Source organism: Elephantulus edwardii, unplaced genomic scaffold, assembly GCF_000299155.1.
Source record: "Elephantulus edwardii isolate Elephantulus edwardi_28Jun2011 unplaced genomic scaffold, EleEdw1.0 scaffold00067, whole genome shotgun sequence".
In the NCBI taxonomy this organism is placed as follows: Eukaryota; Metazoa; Chordata; class Mammalia; order Macroscelidea; family Macroscelididae; genus Elephantulus; species Elephantulus edwardii.
This window is the reverse complement of record NW_006399817.1, coordinates 7,558,270-7,578,470: the sequence shown is the minus strand read 5'-3', so window position 1 is coordinate 7,578,470 and position 20,201 is coordinate 7,558,270.

Genomic DNA, 20,201 nt, shown 5'->3' with positions numbered 1-20,201 from the left:
ACAACCTCAGTCTCTTCTCCATCTACCATGGTGCTACCAACTGACCAAGAGGTGAGAATTTTTGTCTTCTTGATGTTGATCTTCAATCCATGTTGAAGATGACAGTCTTTGACTTTCTGCAGCAAATGCTTTAGATCTTCCTCAGTTTCAGCAAACAAGGTTATGTCATCTGCATATCACAGGTTGTTGATGAGTCTTCCTCCAATCTTGATGCCACATTTCTCCTCTTAAAGTCAAGGCTCTCAGATTATCTGTTCTGCATACATTGAAAAGGTACGGAAACAGGATACATCCTTGACACACTCCTTTCCTGATTTTGAACCATGCTTTCTTCTTTGCTCTGTTCTGAGGATTGTTTCCTGGTCTAAGTGTTGGTATTGCATGAGCACAATTAAATGTTCTGGGATTCCCATTCTTCTAAAAGTTAGCCACAATTCATTATGATCTTCACAGTCAAATGCCTTTGCATAGTCAACAAAACACAGATAGACATTCCTCTGGTACTCTTTGCTTTCAGCTAGGATCCATCTGACATTGGTAATAATATCTCTGGTGCCACAGCCTCATCTAAACTCAGCTTGTATTTCTGGTAGTTGGGTTTTGGATGATCTTCAGAAGAATTTTATTTGTGTGTGATATCTCCATATATTTTAAACCTGTATGCAGAACAGATTATCTGGGAGGCTGGCCTCTGTGAAGAGAAATGTGGGGTCAGGATTGGTGGAAGATCTATCAACAATTTGTGTTATGCAGTTGACACAACCCTGCTTGTTGAAACTGAGTAAGACATGAAGTGCTTGCTGCAGAGGATGCTTGATGGATGGTGAAGAAATTGAAATTGTTCTCAGCTTTAGTTTGCTTGGCTCCACAGTCAACACTCTTAGCACCAGGGACCTTTCCAAAGTTCTGAAGAGCAATAGTGTCTCTCTGGAGACTAAGGTACATCTGATACAGGCCATAGTCTTTGTTGTACCAGCCACCAGGAAATTAAAAGACATATTGCAATGGGAAAGTCTGCTCTTAGGAACCTTTCCAAAGTTCTGAAGAGCAATAGTGTCTCTCTGGAGACTAAGGTGCATCTGATACAGGCCATAGTATTTTTAATCACTTATACATCAGAGAGTTGGACAATGACTAGGGAGGATAGAAGGAGAATTGATGCTTTTGAGCTGTGGTGCTGGAGAAGAGTATTGAGGGTACCATGGACTGCTAGGAAAACAAACAGATTCATCCTGTAAAGGGTTAAACCGGGCTGCAACTTGGAGGCAAGGATTCTAAGGCTCCGTCTAACACACTTTGAACATGTTTTAAGGAGGGACAGGTCCTTGGAGAGGGACATTATGTTTGGGAGGGTGGAGGGACAGTGCAGGAGGGGAAGGCCCTCTATGAGGTGGATTGATCCAGTGACTGGGGTAATCGGTATGGGTGTATCAGACAGAGACAGTGCGATTGGCACAGGACAGAGCAGAGTTTAGGGCTGTTGTATATAGTGTCGCTATGAGTCACAAGTTACTCAACATAACATAACAACAACAACAACAGTGATTCTTAATTTTCACACCCTGTCAGATCACCTTTCTTTGGAATGGCCTGACAAATCCTATGGAGCAGTTATACTTGGTCCTACAGGCTTTCTGTGAGTCCACAACGGGCTTTGTTTGACTTTAGTTTTGGCATTTTTTTGTCCTGATACTGATTTTAATTAATATGCAAAAAATACCATTTTTGTGGAAAAGATTGTAGGACTCTTTAGATGTTCTCTTGTATTACTCCTTGTGAGATTATTTTCCCCTCAGGAATTGGTTCATTTAATAAAAAAATGTAAAATATATTACCGTAAAGTTTCCCATAATATCCTATTTTATTACCTTTTTAATACTTGAAGAATATATTACAGTCTCACAAGGAAGGGTTAGGGCCATCAAGGTCCTAGTATTTTTAGCAGCACTGCACCCAAAGCAGTCTTTATTTCACGAGAAAAAACTGGTAGGCGATGGAAGCCCCCATGTCTCTGCTGTACTCATCTAGAATTTGTCCCTGTAGCAGGTAGCGATGAATTGCATTGGGAAAGTCAGCTGTGAGGGACCTCTCAAGAGTACTGAAGAGTAGCGATGTCAGGCTGGAGACTAAGGTACACACCTGATCCAGGCCATAATCTTTGCAATTATGTGCTATGCATCAGAGAGTTGGACAGTGAATAGGGATGTAGAAAGAAAATTGATGCCTTTGAGCTGTGGTGCTGAAGAAGAGTGTTGAATATACCATCAACTGGTAGGAGAACAAACAGGTTTGTCCTGGAGAAGGTGAAGCTGGAGTGCTCCTTGGAGGCAAGGATTCTGAAGCTTCATCTGACATACTTTGGGCATGTTGCAAGGAGGGACTGGTCCTTAGAGAGGGAAATTATGTTTGGTAGAGTGGAGGGGCGGCAAAGGAGAGGAAGACCTTTGATGAGATGGATCGATTCTGTGACTGGAGTGGTGGGAATGAGTGTGTTTGAGATGGCTAGGTTGGCACAAGATAGAACGGCATTGAGGGCTCCTGTACATAGGGTCGCTATGAATCACAAGCGACTCGATGGCACATAACAACAACAACAGCAACAAAGCAGGAAGCTGGGGAAGTTGCTTCATGCTTATGTTAGGAAGATAGCCCTTTGAATAGCAGCTTAGGGAAGAGAAAATCCTGTGTACTTGGCTGCACCAATTATGGGCTCAGTTTCCGTGTTGTTGAGCTGGGAGTAAGTAAGCAAGTCTTAAGTAACCTACAACAGACCTTCATTTTTCTTCCTAAAGTTTAGCAAATTTTATTTTAGTAATTGTTTTTCTATTTGTTATATCCTTTAGGCCATTTCTGGATACCTTGATGAAAAAAATTTTTTTTCACCCCCTTTTCTGGGGAACAGGTTAGCAGAGGTTCTTGTGTTGCCATACCAGCAGCCACTCTCACAGACATTTTTCTTTCTTTTCATATGGCCTTTTCACATGGCTAGTTTGAATTTATTTCACAACATCTAGCTTTGAAAGTCATGTAGAATCACTACCTTTGGATTTTATTGATTCTAAGCAAGTCACGATTCCTATACAGATTCAAATGAAGACTACAAAAAGGCATAAATACAGGTGGGAGCTAATTTTTGTGACAAGCTGCTATATATTCTTATATTTCAAATGTGTTACTCAGAAACAGTATATAGAGTTGTGGTGTTTTTTTTTTTTATTTGTCTGTGGGCCTCATGGATAGAAAGCATTATGCTACCATGCCAAATGTGGCTGATTTTAATCTGTGCCCCTTAGACTTGGTTTTAATTGTTTTTGTTCATATATTCTTCTAAGTGGAGTAACACTGGTCTGTGCATTTGCTGTATAGAAGTAACTCGTAGTTGCTGTGATGCTGAACACTGTGACACTGACGTGTTAAATGTAATACTGGTTACCCATGGTAGACAGTGTTTGGTGGAGCTCCCTATTAAAACAAATTTGGAAGCAGGAGTGGCATCCACTTTGCCTTTGGAAACTGTGAACTTTGAGAAATTATGAAAGTTATACAAGTGTTCTGGTCATTCGTTCATAGGGTCGCTATGAGTCGTCTACAACTTGAAGACACCTAACAACAGTCTAAAAAATAATTTAAAATGGATTGTTTTTTCCATACATTTAATGTAATTTTATGCATATATTGGATTTTGTGGATCCATTTTTCTACTTGTCTACTTACTTCACTTGCTTGTAGGTCTTCCTATTCCTGTCTTCATTTTTGTATTATATTCAAAATATGCATTGAGTAGTCTTTACTATGTTGTTATTTTTTTTCTATAATTATATTTTATTAATTTTCATAAACATTTACAGAGATTTTGGGCTTCCACTCATTCATTGTTGCACTATTCTCTCTACCCTCCTCCCAGTTTGTTCTTGTCCAAATGCCACAGTGCTTGTCAAAGCCAGTTCTGATTAATCTTCTTTGTCAGTGTATCCTTTGCCATTCCCTATCACTCCTCCCTGAGAGAGACTTCACCCTGACTATGTTGTTATTTTTGTTGTTGTTAGGTGCTATAGAGTCAAGTATGACACATAGCTTCCCTATGAACGACAGATATAAACCCTGTCCTATCCTGTGCCATCCTCGCGACCTCTGATAAACTTGAACTCATTACTGTAGTTACCATATCAGTCCATCTTGTTGAGGATCTTCCTCTCTTTCACCGACCTTCTGCTTTTCCAAGCTTGTTATCCCTTTCCAGGAGATAGGCTTCCCAGCCACAAATCTAAAATATGAGAGAGAAAATTTTTTCATCCTTGTTTCTAAGGACACTCTGGCTCTACATTTTCCAAGACATGCCTGTATATTCTTTTGGCAATTCACGGGAAATCCAGTACTCTTCTCTAACACCACAACTCAAAGGTATCAATTTTTCTTCTGTCATTCATTGTTCAGCTTTCAGATGCATGACAAATAATGGAAAAGATCATGGCCTAAATTGGGTCAACCTTAATCTTCAAACTGATATCATTACTCTTAGGTATTTTGGAGAGGTCCCTGACAGCAGACTTGATCAAAGCAATGCATATTCTTCTCTTCTAATTGGTTGATTTTTGCTATTTCTACATGGTTGCTAATGGGTTTATTGCCAGTGAATTATTATTATTTTTTTATACTGGTTTGTTTACAAAGTTAGAATACGTTGTTTTTCACACTGGATCTTACCCATTTCCTTCACTTCCTCCCACCAACCAAATTGTAAGATCCTATGATTAACACCCCCTCCGTCCCCTCATTCTCACCCCCTGGCTTCCACCCTTCCCCTGCCTTGGTTCCCCATACACCTTCTACAATAATGGTTTTACACAATATTTGTCCTTATGGGTCTTAGTTAATTCACTCAGCATAATGCTCTCCAGTCCCTCCCAAGTTAGGGAACAATTTACAAAAACATTGCTCCTATATGCTGCATAGTATTGCATTGTGTGAATGTACCATGGTTTCTCAATCCATTCAATTATGGTTGGATATCTGGGCTGTTTCCATGTTCTTGTGATGGTGAATAATGCTGTTAAGATCATTGGACAGCAAGTAATAAATATTGGAGAGGACGTGGTGAGATAGGAACTCTTACATTGTTGGTTGGATTATAAAATGATACAAACATTCTGGGAGGCAGGCAGTTTGGCTTTTTCTCAAAAAGCTGAACATAGAAATTCCATATGATCCAGCTATTCCACTGCTTGGAATATACCCCGAAAAAATGAGAAATGAAGCACAAATACAGGTTTGTATGCCAATGATTTATTGGTTGACATTTTTTTCTGGCTATAGAATTTTTTATTCCTATCATTTCCCCCCCCCAACACTTTGAAGATGTAACTATTTTCTTCTGACTTTTATTATTTCTGATTAGAAGTCTGTGCCTGTCAACTTGTTGCTCCTTTGAAGTTAGTCTTATTTTTTGTCTGCTTTTAAGAGTTTTCTTTATATTTTATATTGTCAGTTTTATTATTATATATCTAAATGTGTAGTGGATAAGGAAAACCAAAGAACGAAGACCACAGTGCCTTTGAATGTGGAATTGGCGAAGAATATTGAATATTCCCTATGTCTTGACAGATGTGTAACCACAGTGTTCTTTAGATGCAGGGATGGTGAAACTTTATGTCATATACCTCCTTTCTCTACCTGTATTATATTACATTAAACAGAGAATAGTGGAAACAAAAAAACATTTACTTATCTGTTAAATAGGATGTTGGGAAGAGCTCAGTGAACACGATTTACCTGTGTTCCCTGGTGCCTGGGGTCTTAGTTGGGAAGACTAAAAATGTGAGGGCTAGGATCACCTGAAGATTCACCTACTTATGTGTCTGATGCATAGGATCAAAACCAAGGACTACTGACAGGATCGTATAAATTAGCTTTCTCATAGCATGGTAGACCCAAAGTCATTTAATTCTAATACTGGCAATTTGAGACTGCCAGTGTGACTGTTACAGTGGACAAAAGGGAAGCTATGTTTCTCTTTTTGTCCTAGTCTCTATCCTATCTTTAATACTTGCTATGTACTCTGTTGGTTGAAACAGTTATCAGTCCCACCCACACCAGGAGAAAAGAAAATACACCATACTTCTCAATGAGAGGATTGTCAAATATTAGATTGTAGAAAGAGGATGTGAAATAGTATATACTGTTGAAGCTGTCTGAAGAAATATAATCTGTCACATGATCTCCTATATTGCTGGCCTCATGAATAGGGAGCTGTGCTGTCAATTCAAAGGCGAGCTGGAGGGTTCAGTTATGAATTCATTCCAACTCAATGACAATGAGTTTGAGTTTTAGCAAGCTCTAGCGGCCTAGTGGTTGCACTGCCAACCCAAAGGTGGGAGGTTTGAATTCACAAGCTGGTCCTCTGGAGAAAGATGGCTAACTCCTCCAGTGCAATTTACAGCATCTGAAAACCCACTGGGAGGTCAGCTATGAGACATCTCTGATTTGATGACACGTAACAACAGCATATTTTTACTTTATCACTTCAAAACTATTTTCTATTCCTTGCCCACAGTCTGCAAGGGCGAGATGTACCTATTCTTTGCCAAGACTGTTGTTTCCACCTCTATGCTCCTCCTCCTTCAGGCTCTATTTTATCAGTGCTGTCTCTTGGGCTTTTTAAAAAATTTCTTTTTACTTTTTTCTTTTTTTATGTGTCTGTATTTCCTATGATATAAAATACGTTCTGTGTTATGTACTATAAACCTCACCACTAAAAAGATTTCCACTGATCCTATTTTATCTTTAAATTTGTGCTATTATACTGTTTCCATTCTCATTCCAAATATGTTTCTGTGTCTTATTTACATATCATCCACTCGTTGTTTAACTGCTCTGGCTTCTCTCTCCTACATTCCTTCCCTTCCTCTATAAAGGTTATCACAAAGGACATCGTTAAAATTTTAAAGAACAAAGATGTCCCTTTGAGAACTGAGGTGTCTGACCAAGCTGTGGTGTTTCCAGTGACCTCATATGCATGTGAAGGCAGCACAGGAATTAGGAAAATTGAAGAACTGATGCTTTTGAAATAGGGTGTTGGTGAAGAACATTGAATAGACTGCAGATTTCCGAAAGAAGAAATATGGTTTGGAAGAAGTGTAGCCAGAAATACTACTGAGCAGTACTTTGTATTCTGTACTTTGGATAGAGAGATCAGTCCTTGGAGAAGAATACCAGGCATAGTAAAGTATAAGGTCAGAAGGAAAAAAGAAAAGAAAGACTCTCAATGAGATGGATTGGCCTGGCCTCTACAGCAATGTCTTCACACACAGCAGTGATTGTGAGGGTGACACATGATCAAGAAGTGTTTTGTTCTGTTGTACAGTCAAGAACTTTATCCATTGTGTCACCAGGGCTCCTCTAATGATGTGCATGTACCCATATAACTGACCTAGTTAACCTGAAACTCTCCCAAACACCTGCTTTTTGGGTTTTAGGTTTTTTTGACCCTTATTTATCAGTGCTATACCCCAAAATTTGTAACATTTGTTTACTAAACAATTATGTATTATAGACATCCTTTCTAAGTTTTATAATTATGATTATTGAAAAATTTTAAAGTGCTTATAAGCATTGATGAGTTTTGGTGTTTACTTCTAACATGTGCATGGATTTGTCCAACTCCTATTGTTGTTGTTGTTGTTATATGCCATTGAGTCACTTGCAACACATAGCAACCCTATGTACAAGAGCTCTGAATGTCAGTCTATCCTGTGCCAGTCTGGCCATCTCAAACACACTCATTCCTACCACTCCAGTCACAGAATTAATCCATCTCATCGAGGGTCTTCCTCTCCTGTGCCGCCCCTCCACTCTGCCAAACATGATGTCCCTCTCCAAGGACCAGTCCCTCCTTGCAACATGCCCAAAGTATGTCAGATGAAGCTACAGAATCCTTGTCTCTAAGGAGCACTCTGGCTTCACCTTCTCCAGGACAAACCTGTTTATTCTCCTAGCAGTCCCATGGTATATTCAACACTCTTCTCCAGCACCATAGCTCAAAGGCATGAATTCTCTTTCTATCATCCCTATTCACTGTCCAACTCTCTGATGCATAGCACGTAATTGAGAAGACTATAGACCGGATCAGGCGCACCTTAGTCTCCAGCCTGATGTCATTGCTCTTCAGTACTCTTGAGAGGTCCCTCACAGCTGACTTTCCCAATGCAATTCGTCTCTTGATTTCCTGGCTGCTGTTAGCAGGAGTGTTGACTGTGCAGCCAAGCAAACTAAAACTGTTAACTATCTCAATCTCTTCACCATCCATACAATCCTATACCACCACCATATTAAAAATGGAGAATATTCTTACCACTCCCCAAATTCTTTTGTATTTCCTCTTATGTAGTTAAACTAGCCCCATTGACTCTGAGAATCGTTCCTATAATTCAGCCTTTCCAGAATGGCAGATAAACGAAATGATATGCATTATTTTCAGAAATGCCTTCTTTCACATAGTATTATTTGGCCAACAAAGAAGATCTTAAGAATGAAAAAACGTCTGGACTACCTGAGTTCAGCAAGATTCCAGAATTTAAGGTCAACATTTAAAAAACCCATTTTTAGAACAGTGAACAATTAAAAAATGAATTGAAAAAGTGTCATTTACATTAACTCCATAAAAAATGATGTACTTACATATAATAATGTCTTCAGTAGTACTTGATATTGTCTTTTTTTTTTTTAGCCATATTAATTGCTCTGTAGAGAGCTCTGGTGGCCTAGTGGTAAGAAGCTGTGCTGCAATCCTGAAGGCATGCAGTTCAAGTCCACCAGCTGCTCCACAGGACAAAGATAGGCAATCTCCTCTAGTGCGATTAACTGCTTCTGAAAACCCACTAGAGGGTCATCTATGGGTCAGTTCTGACTCTATGTCACACACCAGCAACAATAACACAATTACTCTGTAAGAAGCTCTGATGTTATAGGTATAATTTGTGGGGAGTTCAGAGGCTCCATAGGAAAATGGTGGGCAATCTCCTTTCAAATGACTTACAGCCTCATAAACCTGATAGAAGAAGATCACCTGAGTCATTTCCTACCCAAGGATAGTAAGTTTGAGGTTTTGTATTGAATTGCTCTGTGGTAGTATCCCGTTTGTAGTAGAAATCCTATGAGGAGGTTCCACTCTGTCTTGTAGGATCTAAAAGATAATGCAACAGCAATGGGTTTGGTTTGGGCCTTTGGAATGGCTGATGAGATTGATCATGTTTTTATGCACTATTTTTCCACCTATATATTTTCTTTAGTGAGTTGCTATTTCAAGCCTTTACCTATTTTTTAAAGCTGGAGTTTTTTTTTTAAATTATCATTATATTTTTTTCTCTCTGACAAAGTCTGGAGATTTTTCATCACCCCTTATATGTCAAGTAACTTGGATCAGATTATATTAACATTTCAGTTGTCATGGTATGGAATGCTTCTCTATCATATTTGAGTCTAATGTAGAATATTGATTTTTTGCTTGCTGCTTGTGATAGTTAATGTTGCTTGTCAGCTTGGTTATGTCATGCTTCTCAGTGATTTAGCAACGCTATGTAATCACTTCCATTTTGTGATCTGATGAGAATAATATACTGTGAACATTATTTGTGAGCAATATGTGAATAACTAACTGACGGAGGAGATACCTCAGTGGTGTGGTATGGCCCAGTATGTAAACAGATTCTCTGACAAAGCTCTTTCTCATGGCTCTGACTTTTCCTGTCTTTTGAATTCTGGTTCTTGGGACATCTCAAACTCAACAGATCATTTGCCCATTTAGTGAAATCAACTCGTAGCTGACCCTCCAGTGAGATTTCAGGAAACTTTAAATCACCTGGGAGGAGCAGATTATCCATCTTTCACTGTGGGGTTGCCGGTGGATTTGAACCACCAGAGAAGCACCGCCTTTGGGTTAGTGCACCTCCCTAGAGACTAGGTCATGTGCAGAAATCTCTAATCTGCTCTCTGAACTGCAGATTTGGGGTCCATCATGTCCTCAAAGGGGGATCTGGTGGTGAAGTCCACAGGGAGTTGTGCTGATAATCCAAAGAACATATACCTCTAATGCTTAGAATCCATGGTCAGATCTGAGAGCGAAAGCTGGGCAGTCTTTCCTCCTATTGCATTTTATATCCCAGGAAACCCAGTGAAGAGTTGCTATGAGTCAGAACTGACTCAATGGCAATAAACTTGAATTTTGAGTTGTGCCCCTACAAACACACGAACCAGTGTTGTCTGACCAATGACTTTGACACTTGCCTGTCCCCACAATTGCTGTAGCCATTTTCTTAACATAAAATTCTTTATTTCTATATACCTCACTAGTTTTAATCTCCTAGAGAAACCAGATTAAGACATTTATCTTGACGTATTAGTTATTTATCACTGCATGACAATTTATTCCAAACCCAGAGTTTAAAAGAGCATAACAAGAAACATTTATTCTTTTCTAATTTTGAGACATGTGATGTGAAAAAGGCTTATTGTTCAAAATTACTTTCCTAGTGATGGATTTTTGTGATATTTATTATATTAAAAAGGTAAGAGTAGTGTGAGATACAAGCCCCAGCCTACTAGAGGCCTATATCTTGTTATTGTTGTTAGGTGCTGTTGAGTATGACCCATAGTGACCCAATGGACAACAGGTATGAATCCTATCCTATCCTATCCTATCCTATCCTATCCTATCCTATCCTATCCTATCCTATCCTATGCCATCCTCACACTTCCTGACACCCTAGAGCCCATCACAGCAGTAGCTGTGTGAATCCACCTGGTTGAAGGTCTTTCTCTCCTTTACTGACCCACTGCCTTTCTGAGCATTACGTTCCTCTCCAAGAAACAGCCCAGCCCCTCCTAGCAACATGCCTAAAGTATGTAGAGTGAACCTTTATCATCTTTGCCTCCAAAGGTCACTCTGGCTTCCCTTTCTTTCAGATATATTTGTTTGTTCTTTTGGCAGTCCATGTGATGTTCAAAACACTCTTCTCCAATACCACAGCTCAAAGGCATCAATTATTCTTCTGCTATCCTTATTCATTGTCCAGCTCTCAGATGAACAGCAAGTAATCAGAAAGACCATGGACTGAATCACACACAAATTAGTCCTGAAACTGACATTATTACTCCTCAATAATTGGAAAAGTCTTTAACTGCAGATTTTCCCAGTGCAGTGTGTTTCCTTATTTCTTGTCTGCTGGTACCAAGGATGTTGATTATGAATCCAAGTAAGATGAAGTTGTTGACAGTTTTAATCTTTTCCCTAACTATCATGATGTTGCCCATTGATCCAGGGGTAAGGATTTTTATTTCCTTGATGTTGATATGCAATTCATATTGAAGGTTGTATTCTTTGATCTTCTACAACAAATGCTTCAAGTCCCCTTCACTTTCAGCAAGCAAGGTTTTGTCATCTGCATAATGCAGGTTATTGATGAGTCTTCCTCTGATCATGAGGCCACATTCTTCATAGAGTCCAGCTTCTTTAATAATTTGCTCAGTATATAGTTTGAATAGATATGGAGAGAGAATACAACCCTGACACACTGTGGAGTGAACAGAGGAAGGCAACAGAACATGGTTTAAAATTAAGAAGGGAATACATCACAGTTATGAGGCCTATGTAAGTTTATGGAAATCCAATGCTCACACTTTTTTAAAAGAGAAAACTTTTAGTATTTAATTCACCAAACTCCATGTAGTTAACACAGATTCAGCCACCAGGACACAGGGCTCCCAACACCTTTAACCTTCTCCTCAGCTCTTCTGCTGAAAAATTTGGCTTTCATAGTGACTGGTTGCTTTGGGAGCTTTCTTTTCCCCTAAACTTTGTAGTAGCCAGATTGAACCACATCATTTATGGGAACAGCTCCAGTCTTGTTTTGGACAGCATTTACCCTTGTCTGCTCACTGACCAACATCCATAATTTGTCAAGGTTGACAGTTGGTCAGAAGCTCTGGTTCCTCTTCAAGTGGAAATGTCTCATACCAACTTTTCCAAAATAACCTGGATCATATTATCAAAGTTCATCCTATGGTGACACAAGTCATCAGAATATTACTTCAGCCTCCAAGGTGCTTCCAGTTTTTTCCACTGAAGCTGTGGCCATGGTTCACATGGCCTCTGAGATTCTGAGTCTTCCTAGGTTTTCCTCAGTCTTGATGGCATGTTGGTGGTCTACACACTCATTCACACACAAACTCTCTCTCTCTCTCTCTCAAAAATGCTTACACTCTTTGGAGACACTCCCTCTCATCAGACACAACATCCAGCTGCACCACAACTGACATTCTACAGGATCTTTGCTCATTGCTCACTGTTAATCTCTGCAACACTGGCCTGTATCACCGACAGTTGTGTGAATCATTTCTATGACAGGTTTGAGTTTCTGTGAGACCTTCCAATGAACACAGAACCCAAGGGACATAGAGTGGGGAAACTGCATGAAGGAGGAACAGTTGATGTTTGAGTTATGGAATGGTACAGCAGATCAAACTTTTGGGATATTGTTGACTTTGGCATTTTAGTAATTTGTCTGCTACTCATCTTAGCAAAAAGACTGTAAATACAAGACCAGAAACTGAATGTGACTTTGCTGAGTGGTTCTTATAAGGCCGCAATTAAAGTGTTAGCTTGGTCTGCAGCCATCTGGGACTTGATTAGGTCTTGAAGATCCACTTAAAGTTCATCACTTGGATGTTGACAGTATGATTCCAGTTCTTGACGTGTGGGCCTCTCAATACACACCACACACACACACACACACACACACACACACACACACACAGACACAGAGAGTCACACACACACAGACACAGACACACACACACACACACACACACACACGTGCATGCGCGATTTTTGTTTCTAGGATCAGGCTTTTCTTGGAGCTCTGGCTTTCTATGCTTGATTCACAGTGCTGGGACTTGGTTGCTGTTTCAAAAACCAAAACCAAAGCAAACAACCAAGAACCCAGAGAATTTGCTGCCTAATTGTTCAGAATTCAAGTTGTCCTTCCTTCCTCTGTGTAGGTACTACTATTTTCTTTTCATCTTTTAAATGATTTTTGTATGCATTCTGGCTATTGTTCTAGTTAAATTCAGCATAGGGTTGGTTGCCAGAAAAAATTTCAGACTCCTTGTATAATTTTTGAGTATAAGTTTTTCTCAAATATTGCATGGGACATGCTTACATTTTCTTTAAAAAGTATTTATTGTTTCATCTGAAATTAAAATTTAACAGTTTTGTTGTTAGTTGCCATCAGGCCGGCTCATGAACTCTTGAGGTTGACCTATGAAGAACAGAAATGAACCTTCTGCTATCCTGCACCCATCCTCAAAATCTCTGATAAGCTAAAAAAACTACCCAAAAAGTATGTTTCAGCACTTGCCCTGTACTAATTTGCAATTTTTTAAAAATTTACCAACCTAAATATTTAGTTTCCTCTATTAGATCAAAATTATTCCTTGAGTGTATTAAGGTTATTTTATATTTCTTTGTAATATTATCAAGTTCTATCATACTACTTTTTAGATGCTGGTACATAAATTGTAGTTGTCTAAGAGAATTAAACTTGCCTTTTTTGATCTTGTTGTTATGTGTCATTGAGTCAACTACAATTCATAGTGATCCTATGACAATAGCTCTGAACCAATCCTATCCTGAGCCAATCTTACTGTCTCCCAATACACCTACCTCCATTATCCAAGTTACTGTGTCAACCATCTCATCTAGGATCTTCTCCTGCACTGTCCCTCCTTCATTCCAAGCATAATATCCTTCTCTAAGGTCTAGCTCTTTCTGGCAACGTGCCCAAAACATGTGAGATGGAGCCTCAAAATCCTTGGTTCCAAGAAGCAATTTAGTTTTACTCTCTGCAGGACAGACCTGTTAATTCCCTTGGCAGTTCATGACATATTCAATACTCTTCTCCAGCACCACAACTCAAAGGCATCAATTCTTCTTCTGTTATCTTTGGTCATTGTCCAGCTCTCTAATGTACAGCAAAAAAGTGCAAAGACCATGGCCTGGGTCAGGCGCACTTTAGTCTCTAAACAGACATTGTTGCTCTTCAGCACTCTGGAGAAATCCCTGATAGCAGATTTCCTAATGCGATTTTTCTTTAGATTTCCTGACTGCTGGTGCTAAGAGTGTTGATTGCGGAACTGAGCAAGCTGAAATTGTTAACAATCTCAAGCTCTTCTCCATCTATCATGATGTTTGACCCAGTGGTGAGAATTTTTGTTTTCTTGATGTTGAACTTCAATCCACATTTCAGACTACAGTCCTAGACCTGTAGCAAATGCTTCAAGTCCTCCTCAGTTTCAGCAAGCATGGTTGTGTAATCTGTATAACACAGGTTGTTGAATCTACCTCCAATCTTGATGCCACATTCCTTCTCATAAAGTCCAGTCTGCTGAGTGTTCTGATCTACATATAGATTGAAATGCATGGAGACAGGATGCATCCTTGACACACTCCATCCTTGATTTTTGAATCATGCAGTGTTTCCTTGCTCTGTTGTGATTGTTGTTTCCTGGTCCGAGTATAGATTTCATGTGAACACAATCAGGTGTTCAGGGCTTCCCATTCTTCTCAATGTTAGACACAATTTGTTGTGATCCACACAGTCAAATGCCTTTGCATTGGCAATGAAACACAGATAGAGATTCTTCTGGTACTCTGCTTTCAGTCAAGATACATCTGACAGTGGTGTATTGGAGTGATGTCCCTGGTGCCACTGCCTCTTCTAAAACTAGCTTGTATTTCCAGCAGTTTTTCATTGATGTATTATTTAAGTCATTTTTGGATGACCTTCAGCAAGATTATTCTTGTGTGATATCGGTGATATTGCTCAATAATTTCCATGCTATGTCAAATAAGCTTCTTTTGGAATGGGAATAAATGTGGATTTCTTCCAGTCAGTTGGCCAGGTTATTGTCCTCCAGATTTCTTGGCACAACCTCGTAAGCGCATCTGAAGCTGCATCTGTTTGTTGAAATATGTGAGTTGGTATGCCATCAATTCCCTCAGAGTAGTTTGAATTTCCTCCTGCATCACCATTGCTTCTTGATCATATGTTGTTTCATAAAATTCTTCTGTGTCAGCCAGATTTTTTTGTACGGTGATTCTGAATACTCCTTGCATTTTCTTTTGAAGCTTCCTGGATCATTCAATATTCTTGCCTATTTTTTAGTATTGCAACTTGAGGCTTGGATTTATTTTTCAGTTCCTTCAGTTTAAGGAATTCCAAGTGAGTTTGTCCCTTTTGATTATCTTAGCTCCAGCTCTTTGTACATTTCATTATGTTTTCCTTTGTCTTCCTGAGCTGCCCTTTGAAATCTTCTGTTCGGGTCCTTATCTTCCTGAATTCTTCCCTTTGTTTTGGCTTCTCATCACTCTAGCGCAATATTTAGAGTCTCTTCTGACATCAATTTTGCTCTTTTCATCCTCCTCTGTCTTTGAAATGATCTTTTTTTATTCCTTCCTGATGATATTCTTGATATCCTCCCATAGCTCACCTGGTCATGATCAATTAGAATTTTAGGCCTCAAACCTGTTCCAAAGATGGTTTTAAATTCAGGTAGGATATACTGAAAGTCAAATTTTTGTTCTTATATATTTTATTTAACTTTTTTTAGCTTTAATTTCATATGGGGAGTTGATAGTATTCAGTCAGCACCTGACCTAGTTTTCACAGTTGAAATTGAGCTTCTCCAATGATTCTTTCCATAGATTTAGTCAGTCTCATTCCTGTGTAGACCACCTGGTGAGGTCCGTGTGTATAGTCACTGTCTGTGTTTCTTATAAAAAGTACTTGCAATGAATACATTATTGAGTGTACAGAATTCTTTCATTCTGTTTCCAGCTTCATTTCTGTCAGCAAGCTCATATTTTCCAACTACTTATCCTTGTTCTCTTTTCCTAATTTTTGTATTTCATTATTACTAATGCATCTTTGTTGCATGTTTGATCAGTTTCTGACTGCAAAAGTTGGTTTTTGTTGTTACCTGGACTCATATTGGCCCTATGTACAACAGCCCTAAACCCTGTGGCAATCTTATTATCTCTGACACAGCTACTCCCATTCTCCCAGTCACTGGATAAATCCATCTCATCGAGGATCTTCCTCTCCTGCACTGTCCCTCCACTCTCCCAAGCATGATGTTCTTCTCCAAGGATTGGTCCCTCTTTGCAATATGTCCAAAGTATTTCAGATGAAGCTTCAGAATCCTTGCCTCCAAGGAGCAGTCTGTTTTAACCCTCTCTGGAATGAACCTGTTCTTTATCCTAGCAGCCCATGGTATATTCAATACTCTTCTCCAGCACCACAGCTCAAAGGCATCAATTCCCCTCTATCACCTCTCTGATACATAGCAAATTATTGCAAAGACTGTGGCCTATATCAGGCACACGTTAGTCTCCAGACTGGCATAATTGCTCTTCAGTACTTTGGAGAGGTCTCTGATTAGACACTTTCCCAATGCAATATGTCTTTTAATTTCCTGGCTGCTGGTGCCAAGAGTGTTGATTGTGGAGCCAAGCAAATGAAAGCTGTTTACAATCTCAATCTGCCAATTTGCCCAGTGGTGAGAATCATTGTTTTCTTGATATTGAACTTCAAGCCAAGAAATCTGGAGGACAACCACCTGGTCAACTGACTGGAAGAGATCTAGATTTGTTCCCATTCCAAAGAAAGGTGATCCTACAGAACATGGAAATTATCAAACAATATAATTAATATCACATACAAGCAAGATTCTGCTGAAGATTATAAAAAACTGACAGGAATAGCATATCAACAGAGAACTGCTAGAAGTGCAGGCTGGATTTAGAAGGAGTTATGGTACCAGAGATATTGTAGCTAATGTTAGATGAATCTTGGCTGAAAACACGGAATACCAGAGGAACGTCTATCTCTGTTTCATTGACAGTGAAAATGCGTTTGACTATGTGGATTAAAACAAACTGGCTAACCGAGAAGAATGGGAATCTCAGAACCTTGATCATGCTTATGCAAAACCTATATTTAGATCAGGAGGCAGTCATGAGAACAGGTCAAGGGTACACTGCATGTTTCAAAATTGGTAAAGGTGTACATCAGGCATGTGTCCTATCTTCATACCTTTTCCATTTATATGCAGAACAGATTATCTGGGAGCCTGGGTTCTATGAGGAGAAGTGTGGCATTAGGATTGGAAGAAGACTCACCAACAATCTGCATCATGCAGACAACACAACCCTGTTTACTGATACTGAGAAGGACCTGAAGCTCTTGCTATAGAAGGCCAAGACCTGTAGCCTTCACTAGGGGTTCATTATCAAGATTCTTACCCCTGGCAAAAGTTGGTAGAAATAATCTATTTCCTCCTCTTTGGCTATGGCTGTTGGTGCATATATTTGAATGGTAGTGGTACAAATCTTCCTTGTATTCATATGGATATTATCCTGTCACTCACAACACTGTCATTCAAGATGAATCTGGAAATAGTCTTTTTAAGTACGAATGCAACCCCGTTTCCCCTCACCTTTTCATGTCTGGCATAATAAATCATATGGTTATCTGCTTCAAAATGTCCCATGCCAATCCATCTCATTTTCCCAGTGCCTTGTAGGTAAATATTTATACAATCCACTTCTTCCTTAACAATATTCAATTCTCCTACATTCATGTGTCTCACATTCCACATTAGAATCACTAGTATCTACTTGGAATTCTTCCTCCTTTGTGTTTCCCAATCAGAGGACTCAGGCTTAGGTGCCATATCTGCTAGTCAATCTAAGTGTGTTTTATTTTGCATAAAGTTTCCAAAGGCTTGTTGTTACAGAAGTGGATGACCAATCCATTTCCCCTATTCTGCATATCTACCCAAATGATTAAGGGAGATTGAAGAAGAATCGATGTCTTGTAATTGAGATATTGACATTTTTTAAGCTGAAGGATGGAAAAACAAATTTAAGATTTGAGTTGCAATAATTAAGGATAGTTAAGGGCAGAATATGAAATAATTCAGGAAGCATTAAATCAAGATTGAAGGAGTGTACAGAGTCACTGTACCAAAAGGAATTTGTTAACACAGAAGAATTTGATGAAATACCATACGAGCAAGAGCCTATGGTGATGGAGAAGTTTAAGCTGCTCTGAAAGAATTAGAAAAAAAAATCCCAGGAATTAATGGTGTATCAATTGACATATTTCCTTTTCTTTTAATTAAAATTTTAGTGAAAGTGTATAGAGACTTTAGATTTCCATTCATTCATTTTTTGCATTTTCCTCCCTGCCCACACCTCCCCCAGTTGGTTTTTCTCTTTGAGAAGTAAAAACACCTCAAACCCCCAACTTTCATTATTATACAATCCCTCTCCCCAAGTCCACTTCTCCATGAAGCTCTCATTCTGGACTCTTGTCATGAAAATAATACCTAATCATATATTCCTTTCAAGCAGTTATCTCCCTCATCTATTTCAGTGCAGTATATATTATTTATCCTCTCTTTTCTTAGATTGCCTCCAACCCCAAAGTTAGTACTATTTTATAACACTGGCATTATGCATTATTTGTCCCTTTGTGACTGAGATATTTTACTCATCATAATGTCCTCCAGGATCATCCATTTAGTATAATATTTCATTAATTCCTTGGTTTTAAATATATTCTTTGTGTGACTATACCACCATTTCACTATCCATTCATTTGTTCATGGGTACTTGGGTTGTTTCCAACTCTTTGCTATTGTGAACAAAGCCACAATGAACATCGGTGTACCTATATCTCCATGGGGGCAGTTCTGGTTTCTGTAGGGTATATTCCCAGTAGTGGAATGGTTAAGTCAAATGGTATTTAACTTTTTGAGAAAGCACCACACTGCCTTCTATAGTGGTTGCACCATTTTACACTCCCACCAACAGTGAAAAAAAGGTGCCAATTTTTCCACAACCTCGTCAGCATTTTTGTTTGCTGTTCTGTTAAATTTTGCTATTCTTACTGGGTAAGATGATATCTCATAGTTGTTTTGATTTGCATTTCTCTTAGAGCTAGGGATTTTGAACATTTCTTCATGTGTTTGTTCACCATCTGAATGTCTTCTTTGGTGAAGTGTCTGTTAATATCCTGTGCCCATTTTGCAAGTGGTTTATTTACTTTAACTTGTGGTGCTTGAGTATACTATAAATTCTAGATATAAGTCCCTTGTCAGACATGTCATTACCAAATATTTTTTCCCCGTCTGTGTCTTCCCTTTTCAGTCTATTAGAGAAGGTTTTTGATGTGTATAGGGATTTTATTCTTAGAAGGTCCCATTCATCTGTTTCATCTTCTGATTATAGGTTTTTCAGGATGCTTAGAAGACTGTTGGTACTGTGGATTAGGGCTTCTAAAGTTCTTCCAAGTTTTTCTCTAATGAAGTTTATAGTCCTTGCCTTTAGTCCTACGTCTTTGATCCACTTTGAGCTGGGTTTGGGTTTTGTTTTTGGTTTGCTTTTTTTGTTTTGTTTTGTTTTTGTTTTAATCTTGCTTGAACTTCCTGCAGATAGTTTTCCAATTTTGCCAAAACCATTTGTTAAAAAGGCTGTCGTTTTTCCACTTAACTAATTTCATCTCCTTACTAAAATTCTATTCCTATGTGTCTGTCGTTGTACCAATACCACGCTGTCTTGACCATCACAGGATTTGAAATCAGGGAGTGAGATGCCTCCTACCTTGTTTCTGTTTTTAAGGCATGCTTTCTTACTCAGAGCCTGCTTCCATTCCAAATGAATATGGAGATTACCTTTTCCATCTTGTTGAAGAATGGAATTGATATTTATATGGGATTGCATTGAATGTGTAAATTGCTTTTGGTAGTATTGTTTTTCACAATATTGAGTCTTCCCATCCATGAGCAAGGTATATTCATTCTTCCATTTCTCCAGATCTCTTTTTGGTTTCTTATAGTAATGTTTTGTAATTTTCTTTAGTCTTTTGTGTTTAGATTTACTCTAAAGTGTTTAATCTTGTGATTAGCTATTGTGATGGGTATTGTTTTCCTTAGGTGCAGTTCTATATTCTCTTTGTCGCTGTACAGAAACCCAGTTGGTTTTTGTACATTGATCTTGTATCCTGCCACTTTGCTGATTGGTCAGTTATGTTCAGTAGTTTTCTTGCTGAGTCTTTAGGGTTTTTTTAAGTATGCTATCATGTCAT